This window comes from Anabrus simplex, chromosome 3, assembly GCF_040414725.1.
Source record: "Anabrus simplex isolate iqAnaSimp1 chromosome 3, ASM4041472v1, whole genome shotgun sequence".
Taxonomy (NCBI): Eukaryota; Metazoa; Arthropoda; class Insecta; order Orthoptera; family Tettigoniidae; genus Anabrus; species Anabrus simplex.
In genome coordinates this window covers 356886872-356899203 of record NC_090267.1, presented here as the reverse complement: position 1 = coordinate 356899203, position 12332 = coordinate 356886872, and the positions used below count along the sequence as shown (strand labels likewise).

Sequence of the window (12332 nt, the reverse complement as noted above, 5' to 3'; positions counted from 1 at the left end):
ACAAATGCTGCGAGATGATTTTTTGCTACAGCAGGCCTACATAATGCATTACACTATATGGCAATACTCCGGACTGAGTAGCTTAGATGGTAAGAGAGCTGGCCTTTTGTGCTCAAGTTGGTGGGTTTGATCCTGGCTCAGTTCAATGGTATTTGAAGATGCTCAATTACACCCGCCTTGTGTTGCTCGATTTACTGGCATGTAAAGAAACTCATGCAGGACAAAATTCTGACACCTCAGCATCTCCAAAAACCATGAAAGTAGTTAGTGGGGTGTAAAACCAATAAATTCTTTTAAATATTAAAAGTTTATTGATTTTCACATCAATACATATGATTGATTAGTGTGTCTATACCAGCCGCAAGTGACAAAATAAAAATAGATCTCTTTAGAAGAAAAAGATGATTTACTACTCAGGTAGAGGAGGATAATACACTAAAATCAAAACCAGATATTGTGTCTGTTCTTGGTTTATTGTTTATTTACTTTCATAACTATTTGTAAGAAGCATTTTTATGAGGGGTTGGGGGGTGAGGTTTGAATTAAGAACTGCTTAAGAAATTTTCCAGTAAAAATGTATCAGCATGAAAAAAAGAAAAATTCATTATAATATTAGAGTTTTGAATGTATGCATAAAACAATCATTAAAGTAAAATGTTTGTAAGATTTAATTTTTTCTAAGAATTTTTTTAAACTGACAAAATTGTAAGTAGTTTCAAGTTTTAAGGAGATCAATATTGTTTCCCTTTAATTATGTATAAACCAGATTCTACTGCACATCTTTTCTTATTGAATAAAAATGTCAAAGATGTGAAAAATACTTTAAACCCAAAACAAATCAAATGCTTCATGTATAAGTATCACAATATCCAATAATTATTAATTGGCATATTTTCTGAAAAAGAAATAACAATTTTTGTTACTTTAGCCACTTTCTCGTATATTTTAAAAATTATAATGTGAAATATTCCCTCTAATTTTCTGAAAAATATCATATAAGTTCTGCCATGTTTGTTCTTCATTTTTAAATATGAACATAATTCTAATTTTTATTCAGTAATGAATTGTGATTATCGAAAGAGTGGGCAGAGTTACCCCATGTTTTGGGGTAACTTCGGCCGCCATAAGAATAACTCAAGAAACAAAGTTTTCTTCGATGTAGTATTACTTCAGCCACAGTGAATGGTGGTTTTTTTCAACCTGCAGAACGCCCAGTATCAACAATCACAAACAAATTTAAACGATTTGTGGTGAAACAGATGTATAGTGATCAAATTCACATTTTCCCCAAACAAGAAACTATTTTATTTAGTCTAAGCATACAAGCATTGTATGATATTACAAATCACATGCTGCATTGCATAAATATTTGTAATGGTACAAAAAATAATAAATAAAATGTACGAAAATCACAAAGCCCAATTGTATGGAGAGAGAAGGAGGTCGGAAAAGAAGCAATCTAGTAGACTGTCCTCATAATACACTGTCTTCTAAATTAGAAAATATCTGGGCCACCTATCAAGTTCTTAAATGTGTATCATCCATGTCAACTGCTATCTGTCTATTTATAATTGAAAATGGAAATCGTCTTTCCCCTCCCTGTCATGATAAACTTCCCCGTTTATTGTTATTGTGCCTTTATTGATCTCTTCTAAAGCGTTCTTGAAGTAAACAGGATTGCAAATACAATACCCGCAGCCGCGTAATGTTTATCTGTATGTTCTTGGCATGGCCGAAGTTACCCTGGAAGAGGACAATTTTATCACAAAACTATTCCCTGAAAAACCTATTTGAATAAAATGCATCAAATTGTGTTGATCGGTTACCAGATGTACTTACATTTTGACCCCATAAACCACTGGAATGGAGGATCGAACGCTGGGGCTAGAGAACAATTCATTTTCTGCTGTTACCAGACAAGACAATAGTCGGGGCTGCGAAAAAAAAAAGTTTGACTCGAAAATGAGCCCACCAATGTTCCTTGGACTACCGAGTGTTGATAGAGCATTCTATTGTACATGCATTTTAGTTGTTGCAAATGGTTCATCTTTTTCAGTATAGAAGGCAAGAGAAATAAGTGTTGCTATTCGTCAATGGCTGAAGTTACCCTGTATGGCCGAAGTTACCCCACTTTACGGTGCTTCTCAAAGAAATGTATTATGTGTAAGGGTACTTAGTACATCATTATCTTAGGTAATGTAGTGTTATTTTCTTTATGAGAAACAGCAGAGAGTAGTGAATAATATCAGGTTAAAAAAAAGCATTCTCATATCACTTGTAAAACAACTTGATTTATATTACACAATCCCCATTTTACATAAATACAGTTCATAGTGTGCCCAGCCACCAAACAGAACAATTTAGTAGAAATGCAGAGCACTCATGAATAATTCCATGAATCCAAGGTTATGAATTTCATTATTGGTTCCATATTGAATTAAGAGTACATATAATTTAATTGACAAAGTTTTAATCCACCTACTCAATACTATACTAGTACTCAATATACTACTCAATACTATACTATACTATAGTATAATATAGTACTCAATACTATACTATACTATACTATACTAGTACTCAATATACTACTCAATACTATACTATACTATACTATACTATACTATACTATACTATAGTATTGAGTAGGTGGATTAAAACTTTGTCAATTAAATTATATGTAATTCCAAGAATTCTGAATTGACATGATAGTCTTTTGGGTTTATGCCTTATAAAAGATACAAACTCCAGGAAAGCTTTATACGTAGTATAGTCATTAAGTTCTGAGACTGACCACATGATGGCGCTGTGGTGCACTATAGTGCATAGGTGGCGCTGTTGTATGGTACCATGTCAGTTAGTCTCTCGTCCCTGCAAGAGGGAGTTGAGTGCATGCACTGGGAGCAGATGTACGGTCGTTGTTGTGATGGTGATTTGAATGGGTGAGTTGGAGCTTGACGTGTCACAGTTTGAGCAACAGGAAAACATAAAATTCTGCCAGAAATTAGGCAAAACTGCTGCCGAAACGTTTGAAATGATGCAGCAGGTTTACGGTGAGGACGCATTGAGTAGCAGTGTTGTATTTAGGTGGCACCGACGTTTTGTGCAAGGACAGGACAGTTTGGAAGATGATGTGCATACTGGTCAGCCACAAACAGTTTGAATGGAACGCAAGATCCAAGAAGTTGCAACATTGGTGTGTGCTAACCGCTCCCAATCAGTAGATGATCTTGCAGCAGCAATAGGGGTCAGCCATGGTACTTGCCACAAAATTCTGACGGATGACCTCAACATGTCTCGTGTTACCCAGCACAGTGTGCCACGAATCCTGTCGCATGACCAACGTGATGATCGCATGACGATTTGGGGTGACCTCATCAGCAGTGCTGCCGATGATCCGACGTTTCTCAACCACATAATAACTGGAGACGAAACATGGTGTTTCCTTTTAGCGGTGCTTCCAGCAGCTATACCAATGTTGACAAACGTGCATAATGGCCAACGGCGACTTTTAGGGTGGATGTGGTTCTGTTCAAGTGGTTAACGGCCAACGGTGACTATTTTGAGGGTGGATGTGGTTCTGTGTAGGTGTACACCATCTAATGCGGCATCGTGTGCAACTTACAGAGTTGTGTGGGTGCCTATCCTCCAGGCGTCAAGCCTCAGAACTTAATGACTATATTACATATTTCATGAAGACCATATTCCTCAGAAGTAAACCATAGACTGTTCCAATAAAGGTCTGAATTCAATCTCACTGTTTCTCTACTGATGGAATGGTACCATCACCAGGTTATAAATGGAGAAAAATATTCAGAGAGTAGAGTGCAGGCCTTGAACTCAATCTGGTGGGTTTGATCCTGGCTCAGACCAGTGGTATTTGACAATGTTCACATACACCATCCTCATTTTTTTTCATGGTCTCTGAAATTTTCTCCACATTTTCCAGCCAGTTTTAGTCTGGATTGGGCCCAAAATTTTCTATATTATCATTCTTTATAGGATCTCCAACTTCTCCAATTTGTAATTCATCGAGAGGCATTCACTGGCATACAGACATTCTGTTTTTACTGCAGTGTTGTAATGCCTTATTTTGGCAGCATTCCGTAAGATGCATTTCTTGTTGTAGATGTTTTAGTCAGTCTATAAGCTCTCTCCATTTTTGAGATAAGATTGTCTACAGCACTATTCTCTACCATAAGAGAAGTCAGGTGCATTACACCAGAGTTTTGGCGTGTTCTGCAGATCTGCATTAATGTACAAAACAGTATGTGGGAGTGATCTTAATTTGGCTACTTCCTTACGACAAGCTGGGAGAAAGTAAAGGGAGAGTGCACTGTCAGGCTCTACCCTCTCCTGAGTGATATTATGTGCGACCATACTTCACAGATTCCATGTACGGACTTCAGGAGAGATAAGAAAAAAATGTGTTAAGTGGCTACAGGAACAGGCAGAAGAAAGTATAATAATAATGCTATTGGCTTTATGTCCCACTAACTACTTTCTCGGTTTTCGGACACGCCGAGGTGCCGGAATTTTGTCCCGCAGGAGTTCTTTTACATGCCCATAAATCTACTGACACGAGGCTGACATATTTGAGCACCTTTAAATACCACCAGACTGAGCCAGGATCGAACCTGCCATGTTGGGGTCAGAAGGCCAGCGCCTCAACCATCTGAGCCACTCAGCCCGGCGGCAGAAGAAAGAATATGGGTAATGTATATATATATAAAATAAGAGTTTTGTCTGTACATTGCTCAGAATTTGAAAAGAATGGTATTTCTGTATCAGTCATGTCCATAGTAACAAGGAAATGCACTTTTTACTTTTCTGTAATGTCTGTCTATCTGTCTGTCTGTCTGTAAACAGATCACGAGAAAACGGCTGAAGAGAATTTAATGAAAATAGATATGTGATGTCGGGAGATGAGCTACTGCAATCTAGGCTATAAATCATTTTACTCACGCTGAGTGAAATGGTAGTTTAGGGAAAGGTCTATAATTTAATTCTCAAATATTTATATTATTAGTGGTTCTATCGATAACTACTACATAACTAAAGTTATATAGAATTAATTTTCATATCATTTATGTCATACATTGTTACCATACCGGCTTTCATAACACAGATATTCATGAATTTGTATTTTTGTTGCTAAGTCCATATCAACGCCGAGCCACAAGAAAATGGGTTAACAGAATTCAATGAAAGTCGGTATATACAGTCAGGGAATAAGAAACTACAGTCTAAGTTATAAACAATTTTCTTCGCCCAGTATGAAATTGTAGTTTAGGGGAAGGCACGTAAAATTTAATTTTTAAATACCTATGTTATTGGTCCTATCGAAAAGTACTACATAACAAAAGTTACAGAGAAACAATTTCTGACCATTTATGTTTTATTCAATTTTACCGTACCAACTATGATCAGGGTGGTATATCAGAGTTAGAAGAAAACTAAATGTGAAGGCCTACAATAATGAAAGAGCATAACATTGATCAACAATAACATTACATTGACCATTGTTTGTGATGATGTTCTTTGTCTCTTATGCTGCCGCTCAACTCCGATAGATGGGATTACTGCTGCGTACCGAGTATATAGGTGCGGTTTCCTATGTGCAGCGGTCGCATGCGATTGCTGCATGCGTTGGACGCATGGCCTTGTCAGTTTCCATCGTGCAGTTGGTGCGCGCGCCTCAGAAGGGCCAGTCTACTCGCGCAATGGCGAGTGTTGTGACACAAGCTTGGTTGTACATTTTAAAACAGGAAATGGAAGACAGTATCATGATGGAAATAGAAAGAAAGAGAAGGAAGAAGGTAGATAATATGTATTTAAGGGGAAATGAGGAAGGGTATCATTCCAATTTAATTTCCAAGCACCTACTGGACGACGAAATAAAGTTTAATCATTTTTTTCGTTTAACGAGATATCAGTTTCAATTGTCCGACTCGTGGCTGAACGGTCAGCGTACTGGCCTACGGTTCAGAGGGTCCCGGGTTCGATTCCCGGCCGGGTCGGGGATTTTAACCTTAATTGGTTAATTCCAATGGCACGGGAGATGGGTGTATGTGTTGTCTTCATCATCATTTCATCCTCATCACGACGCGCAGGTCGCCTACGGGAGTCAAATAGAAAGACCTGCACCTGGCGAGCCGAACCCGTCCTGGGATATCCCGGCACTAAAAGCCATACGACATTTCAGTTTCAATTTGTATTGTCTGCAATTAAAAATGACATAGACCAACAGAAAGTATTTGGAAGTCGAAGGCCACTGAATTTTGGGAAAGATGGCAATTTCCTAATTGTGTCGGAGCAATTGACGGGAAACTTATCCGGATTGTATGCCCTTCGAAGAGCGGGTCTCTGTTCTTCAATTACAAGAACTTTTTCTCCATTGTTCTTTTGGCAATTGTGGACGCGAATTACAAGTTCGTTGCAGTTGACGTCGGATCGTATGGAAAAGAAGGTGATAATGGAATATTTGCAAAGTCGAATATGGGCAAAAAGTTGTATTCAAACAATTTCGACTTTCCACCAGAAGCAAATTTGCCAGGTTCTGAGAGGGTTCTGCCACATGTAATTGTTGGGGATGAAGCATTCAGGCTTCACAAGAACATTCTGAAACCATTTAATAGGTCCCAGGCAAAGGAAAATTTTGAAAAGACAATTTTCAATTACCGTCTATGCAGAGTCAGGCATGTTTCTGAGAATGCTTTTGGTTTACTGTGTTAAGTTTTCAGATTGTTTTACTCCCCAACCGGAGTTAAACCTGAAACCTGTGACAAGTTAGTATTAGCTGCAGGCTGCCTCCACAATTTAATTAGGGAAGATTGTCAATCACTTCTGACTTCACAGTGAAATAGCTGTGAGGAACATGACACCTCTTAGTAGAAATGGAGGATTCGCCCAGGCAGAAGGATTCCAGGTTTGAGATTCTTTCATGGATTTTTTTGTAGCAGAAGACAAAGTTGAATGGCAAGAGAGAGCAATTCAAGGCACATAATTAGACCAGGGATTTGGTATGGACAGCTATATTTTTCACTACACAGTAAAACCTCTTCAAGACGAAAGCTTGTCCGAAGTGGAAACGTTTCGCAGTTCCTGTGATTATAACAGTCTTTATTGCGTTATGAAATTTGAGTAAAGTGGAATCTGCATAACACGTGAGTGGAAAAGATTTTATTTACGGATAATATTATTGTAAAATGCGGATAAAATTATTGTGGCAATGAAATCATTTAAGCTCTGTGTTGTACTGTACGAGCAAATACTGGCCATGACGGCCACATTATGTTCAAACCATGATCATATACACGAACTTCGGTGCAAAAGTGACGCAAACCAATTTACCATTCATTGATTCTCACTCTTCCAAACTGTTTAAATTATCGTAAGCCCTACACAATTCACGGATGTATTCATAACAAGAAATAAAAACCAAGTGCGTGGATGTGTAGTGTTGTGAAATATTATTATTATTATTATTATTACTGAAATCCGTGGATCACATGCATACGTGGCATTCAAGAATAGATATTGATATGTTGTTAATGTTTTCTTTCATAATTTTCCGTTTTTTCCAAATGCAATGCAGAAACAAATCTATCGGAAAGGAAAATCGGTTCCTTGGAATTCCGCCTTCATCTGTATATATGTTTTGTACATAACGCACTTTTCCGCTTGTATAAACGTGTTCCATTTCAATATTTTAAGCAGTTGTGAAATTTTGTAAACACTGTCAAAATAATTCAAAATAGAGAATATTCATATCAATTGGTATTCACAAAGCAATGTTTCCGTTGTACGGTATGAGCAAATAATATACTAATTTTTGTTTACTACTATTCATAAAATGCTATGTGACTTGAAAACTTTTGTAAATACGTTGTGTAAACATTTTATAAAAATGAAACCATGGGGCAGTTTAAAATAATCACTCATCTGTTTTATCATTGAAATTGGAGGCTATTTCTTCCCAGATTTTGTCTCGGAGCACAATATTTTTATAGTCCTGATGGGAGCAGTCATATAGTTCCAGTCTTCCGGAAACAAACTCAATAAATCTCGCCTCTTCGTCTTTAGAAAAGCTCATCATGATATAATACACGCACGCGTCCGCTGCACCCGACTGGTATACTCAGCACTGCCTGCGTCTACTGCATGCGATGATTTCTAGGAGCTGCATGAAGGAAACCAGTCCTATAGCATTCCATTGTAGGAGTCAGGGAGGGGATGGATGCAGTAGCGGTCGGCAGCAGACGCATGCGACCGCTGCACATAGGAAACCGCACCTTAACAGCTTGACTGAATACTGGCAGGAAATAGCTGGGGAGTTAGAAAACTTTCTTCTTTAGCATGTTATTCCTCTGGTTCATACATTTGCTGATACCATACTGGTGGTATGTAACTCCCCGGTTCATCATAGTATTCCAGCTATTCGATCCCTACTCTGACACGCTGTTTTGAATGAGCAGTGTGCACTCATAAGGCAGAGGCTCACTTAGTAGTAGTAGTAGTAGTAGTAGTAGTAGTAGTAGTAGTAGTAGTAGTAGTAGTAGTAGTAGTAGTAGTAAGAGTAGTAGTATGACCTGGTCTAGAATTACAATTTAGGCATATTCCGAATTATAGCACCACAATTCACTAAATAACTCAAAATTCAACCTTGAAAAGAGCTGTTTCTTAAAAAGAGCTTCTTCCTCTTCACTTTTATTAAATTCTATATTCATTTTATTCAAAATTAGCAGTGAAGAGAGGGTTTCTCCTCTGGCTTGGAGGAAAAAATTGCCTCCATGTCAGATAGATTTTTCTGCCGCCAGTGTAGTGAATTGCGATCTTCTGACTCATCGGGTACTCCTAGGAAACAGATTAGTAAAAGGGCATAGTTTTTGGCCTGGGACTCTCCACAATTCGAGCCCTCCGAAAAAAGACTAAGAGTGTTCACGGATCACCGCTGTCTGCTGCCTAGTCATTCCAGCTCTGGAACTTTGGACTGTTAGATCGGCAGTGTACTACTGTTCGTTAAAAGTGAGAAAATGTGTGGTTTTTCATTTGATGGAGTATTTCATGTAAAATCATTGCTTTTACTCGCGCCATTCCTACTGACGTCATTGTAATGACCTATGTTCATATCAGTTGGGAAAACCACTAAGGGCCCTTACACACAAGCGTTTTTTTTTGTTGCCGTTGTCGACCACAAAAAGTGGTTCATGTGTGGCCGGCTGTCGCCGCTTTGCCGTTACCATACAATGCAATGGGAAGAATACCTCCCCTTTACACACGAGCGTTTTCTCGACCACATGCGAACCACATGTCGCCAGCTGTAGCCGATCCCGGCCACCGACCACTTGCTGACTGCAGCGCATTCCTTTAGGGCCCTTACACACGAGCGTTTTTTTGTCGCTGTTGTCGACCACAAAAAGTGGTTCATGTGTGGCCGGCTGTCGCCGCTTTGCCCTTACCATACAATGCAATGGGAAGAATACCTCCCCTTTACACACGAGCGTTTTCTCGACCACATGTCGCCAGCTGTAGCCGATCCCGGCCACCGACCACTTGCCGACTGCAGCGCATTCCTTTACACACGGGCGACATCCTGGCGACAAGTTCCCGCTGGCTGTATTCGTGATGGAGTCGTTTGGTACAGATACGTTCATTGTCGAGATTCAAGCCGAACCCGCTGTATGGAACTACGCTAGTGATACGTACAGCAACCGAGTTGAGAAAGTCAGAGCATGGGAGAAGAACTGTGAAGTCTTTCACAGTAACTTCCAGAACTTAAGCACGAAGGAGAAAAATGAAATAGGCAAGATCTACATATATTTATTTACAAAATGTATAATTATTGCGATTTTTCTTCTGACGATATAGCCTTCCTCATCACAGTATCTGTCCGTAAAATAATTGGCCCTATTTCCTGTAGTAGTTCATCGAAAGACGTTTTTTACATTCTGAAGAACTGGAAAAACTTATCCGGATAATTGCAGAGTTCGTGATATAAAGCAGGAAACTGCCCCAACTGTTGCCGGACTTATACTATTGGATGTAACCATATTGTCCGCGTTTTCCTTCTTTTCCTGCTTCTTAGCATGAGCAAAAGAAGTACAACCTCCTCTTCAGAATCCATTATAAATGAGAATGACCGAAGTTTCACTTGCCGAATGTCCCAGCGGTGAAGCTGACCGGACCACATTTTGTCGCTGGCTCGGCCACAAAATGTGGCCATAATGAACTGCAGAAGTGGTCGAGCTGGCCACAAAGATGTGTTTCTTTGCAGTCGATAATGACGAGAAAAAAACGCTCGTGTGCTAAGGGCCTAACACAGGGCGACATCCTGGCGACAAGTTCCCGCTGGCGGTATTCGTGATGGAGTCGTTTGATACAGATACGCCCATTGCCGAGATTCAAGCCGAACCCGCTGTATGGAACTACGCTAGTGATACATACAGCAACCAAGTTGAGAAGGTCAGAGCATGGGAGAAGATCTGTGAAGTCTTTCACAGTAACTTCCAGAACTTAAGCACGAAGGAGAAAAATGAAATAGGTAAGATCTACATATATTTATTTACAGAATGTTTAATTATTGCGAGTCTTTCTTCTGACGATATAGCCTTCCTCATCACAGTATATGTCCGTGAAATAATTGGCCCTATTTCCTGTAGTAGTTCATCGAAAGACGTTTTTGACATTCTGAAGAACTGGAAAAACTTATCCAGATTATTACAGAGTTCGTGATATAAAGCAGGAAACTGCCCCAACTGTTGCCCGACTTCTACTATTGGATGAAATTACATTGTCCGCGTTTTCCTCCTTTTCTGCTTCTTCGCATGAGTAAAAGAAGTACAGCCTCCTCTTCAGAATCCATTATAAATGTGAATGACCAAAGTTTCACTTGCCGACTGTCCCAGCGGTGAAGCTGACCGGACCACATTTTGCCGCTGGCCGGATCACATTTTGTCGCTGGCTCGGCCACAAAATGTGGCCCTAATGAACTGCAGAAATGGTTGAGCCGGCCACAAAGAGGCGTATTTTTGCAGTCGATAACGACGACAAAAAAATGCTCGTGTGTTAAGGGCCTAAGACAGTCTTTCTGAGGATGTAAAAAGGCGGGTGGAGAGGGAGTGTCTACCATTATAATGCAATTCCCTAACCTGATTGTGACTGATGGTAGGCAAGCAGGCCTACCATTACAATGAAAATTCCATAACACAGTCTTCATATGAGAAAATACATTTGGTGATTTCTCCGTCACGTTTCTAGGGTAATGGTTTTTTTTTTAGCTTTATGTTGCACAGACACAGATAGGTCTTATGGCGACGATGGGATGGGAAAGACCTAGGAATGGGAAGGAAGCAGCCGTGGCCTTAATTAAGGTACAGCCTGGTGTGAAAATGGGAAACCACAAAAAACCATCTTCAAGGCTGCCGACAGTGGGATTCGAACCCACTATCTCCCGGATGCGAACTCACATCCGCGCGCCTTTACACGCACGGCCAACTCGCCCGGTAGGGTAATGTTAAGAGCTATACAATTTAATACAGTCTTGCTCATAACGTGTTCTCTACCTAACCTATAATTCTGTATACAGTGTAGAATTCCGTAGCGAAGCACGGATACATCAGCTAGTAGTTAATACAATGAATAATGAATAAAAATACAACAATCTATTATCTACAGGGTCTCTCTCTTATAAAATCAGACCGGGTGATTTGGCCGTGCGGTTAGGAGAGCACAGCTGTGAGCTTGCATCCGGGAGATAGTAGGTTCGAACCCCACTGTTGGCAGCCCTGAAGATGGTTTTCCGTGGTTTCCTATTTTCACACCATGCAAATGCTGGGGCTGTTTCTTAATTAAGGCTACAGTCGCTTCCTTCCCATTCCTAGGCCTTTCCTATCCCATCATTGCAATAAGACCTATCTGTGTCGGTGCGACGTAACCAAATACCAAAAAAAAAAAAATTATTAACTCAGACTGAGGACATGGTGTTCGTACTCCACGCTACAGCAGCTGCCTCAGCCCAACTTACATCATATGCAGCTGCCATACTTTAAGCCTGTATACAAACTTCTATGAAATCCTACATTATAAAAGATGCTGGAAATTTCATCCTTCATAATGAGGGACTTCATAAACACCATTAGAATTTTCTGCACACCATTAACGACCATTAAGATGAAACCAGGCCTTATCCGAAAAGAACACAAGCTGTGGGTCGAATAAACGATAATTCAATGATGCAGGATACCACCCACAGTATCTCACTCTTATGGCTGATCAGCAGATTTTAAACAATGTGCCCATGTAAACCTGTATGGTCTGATATGTAACAGCTT

At 39.7% G+C, this 12332-nt stretch overlaps 1 protein-coding gene across 1 annotated transcript in view; it reads right to left on the bottom strand.

Annotated features, from left to right (window-relative positions):
* The window catches only part of Tmem131 (Transmembrane protein 131), a 504583-nt gene that overhangs the window by 195247 nt on the left and 297004 nt on the right, over positions 1-12332 (bottom strand). The window lies entirely within an intron of this gene.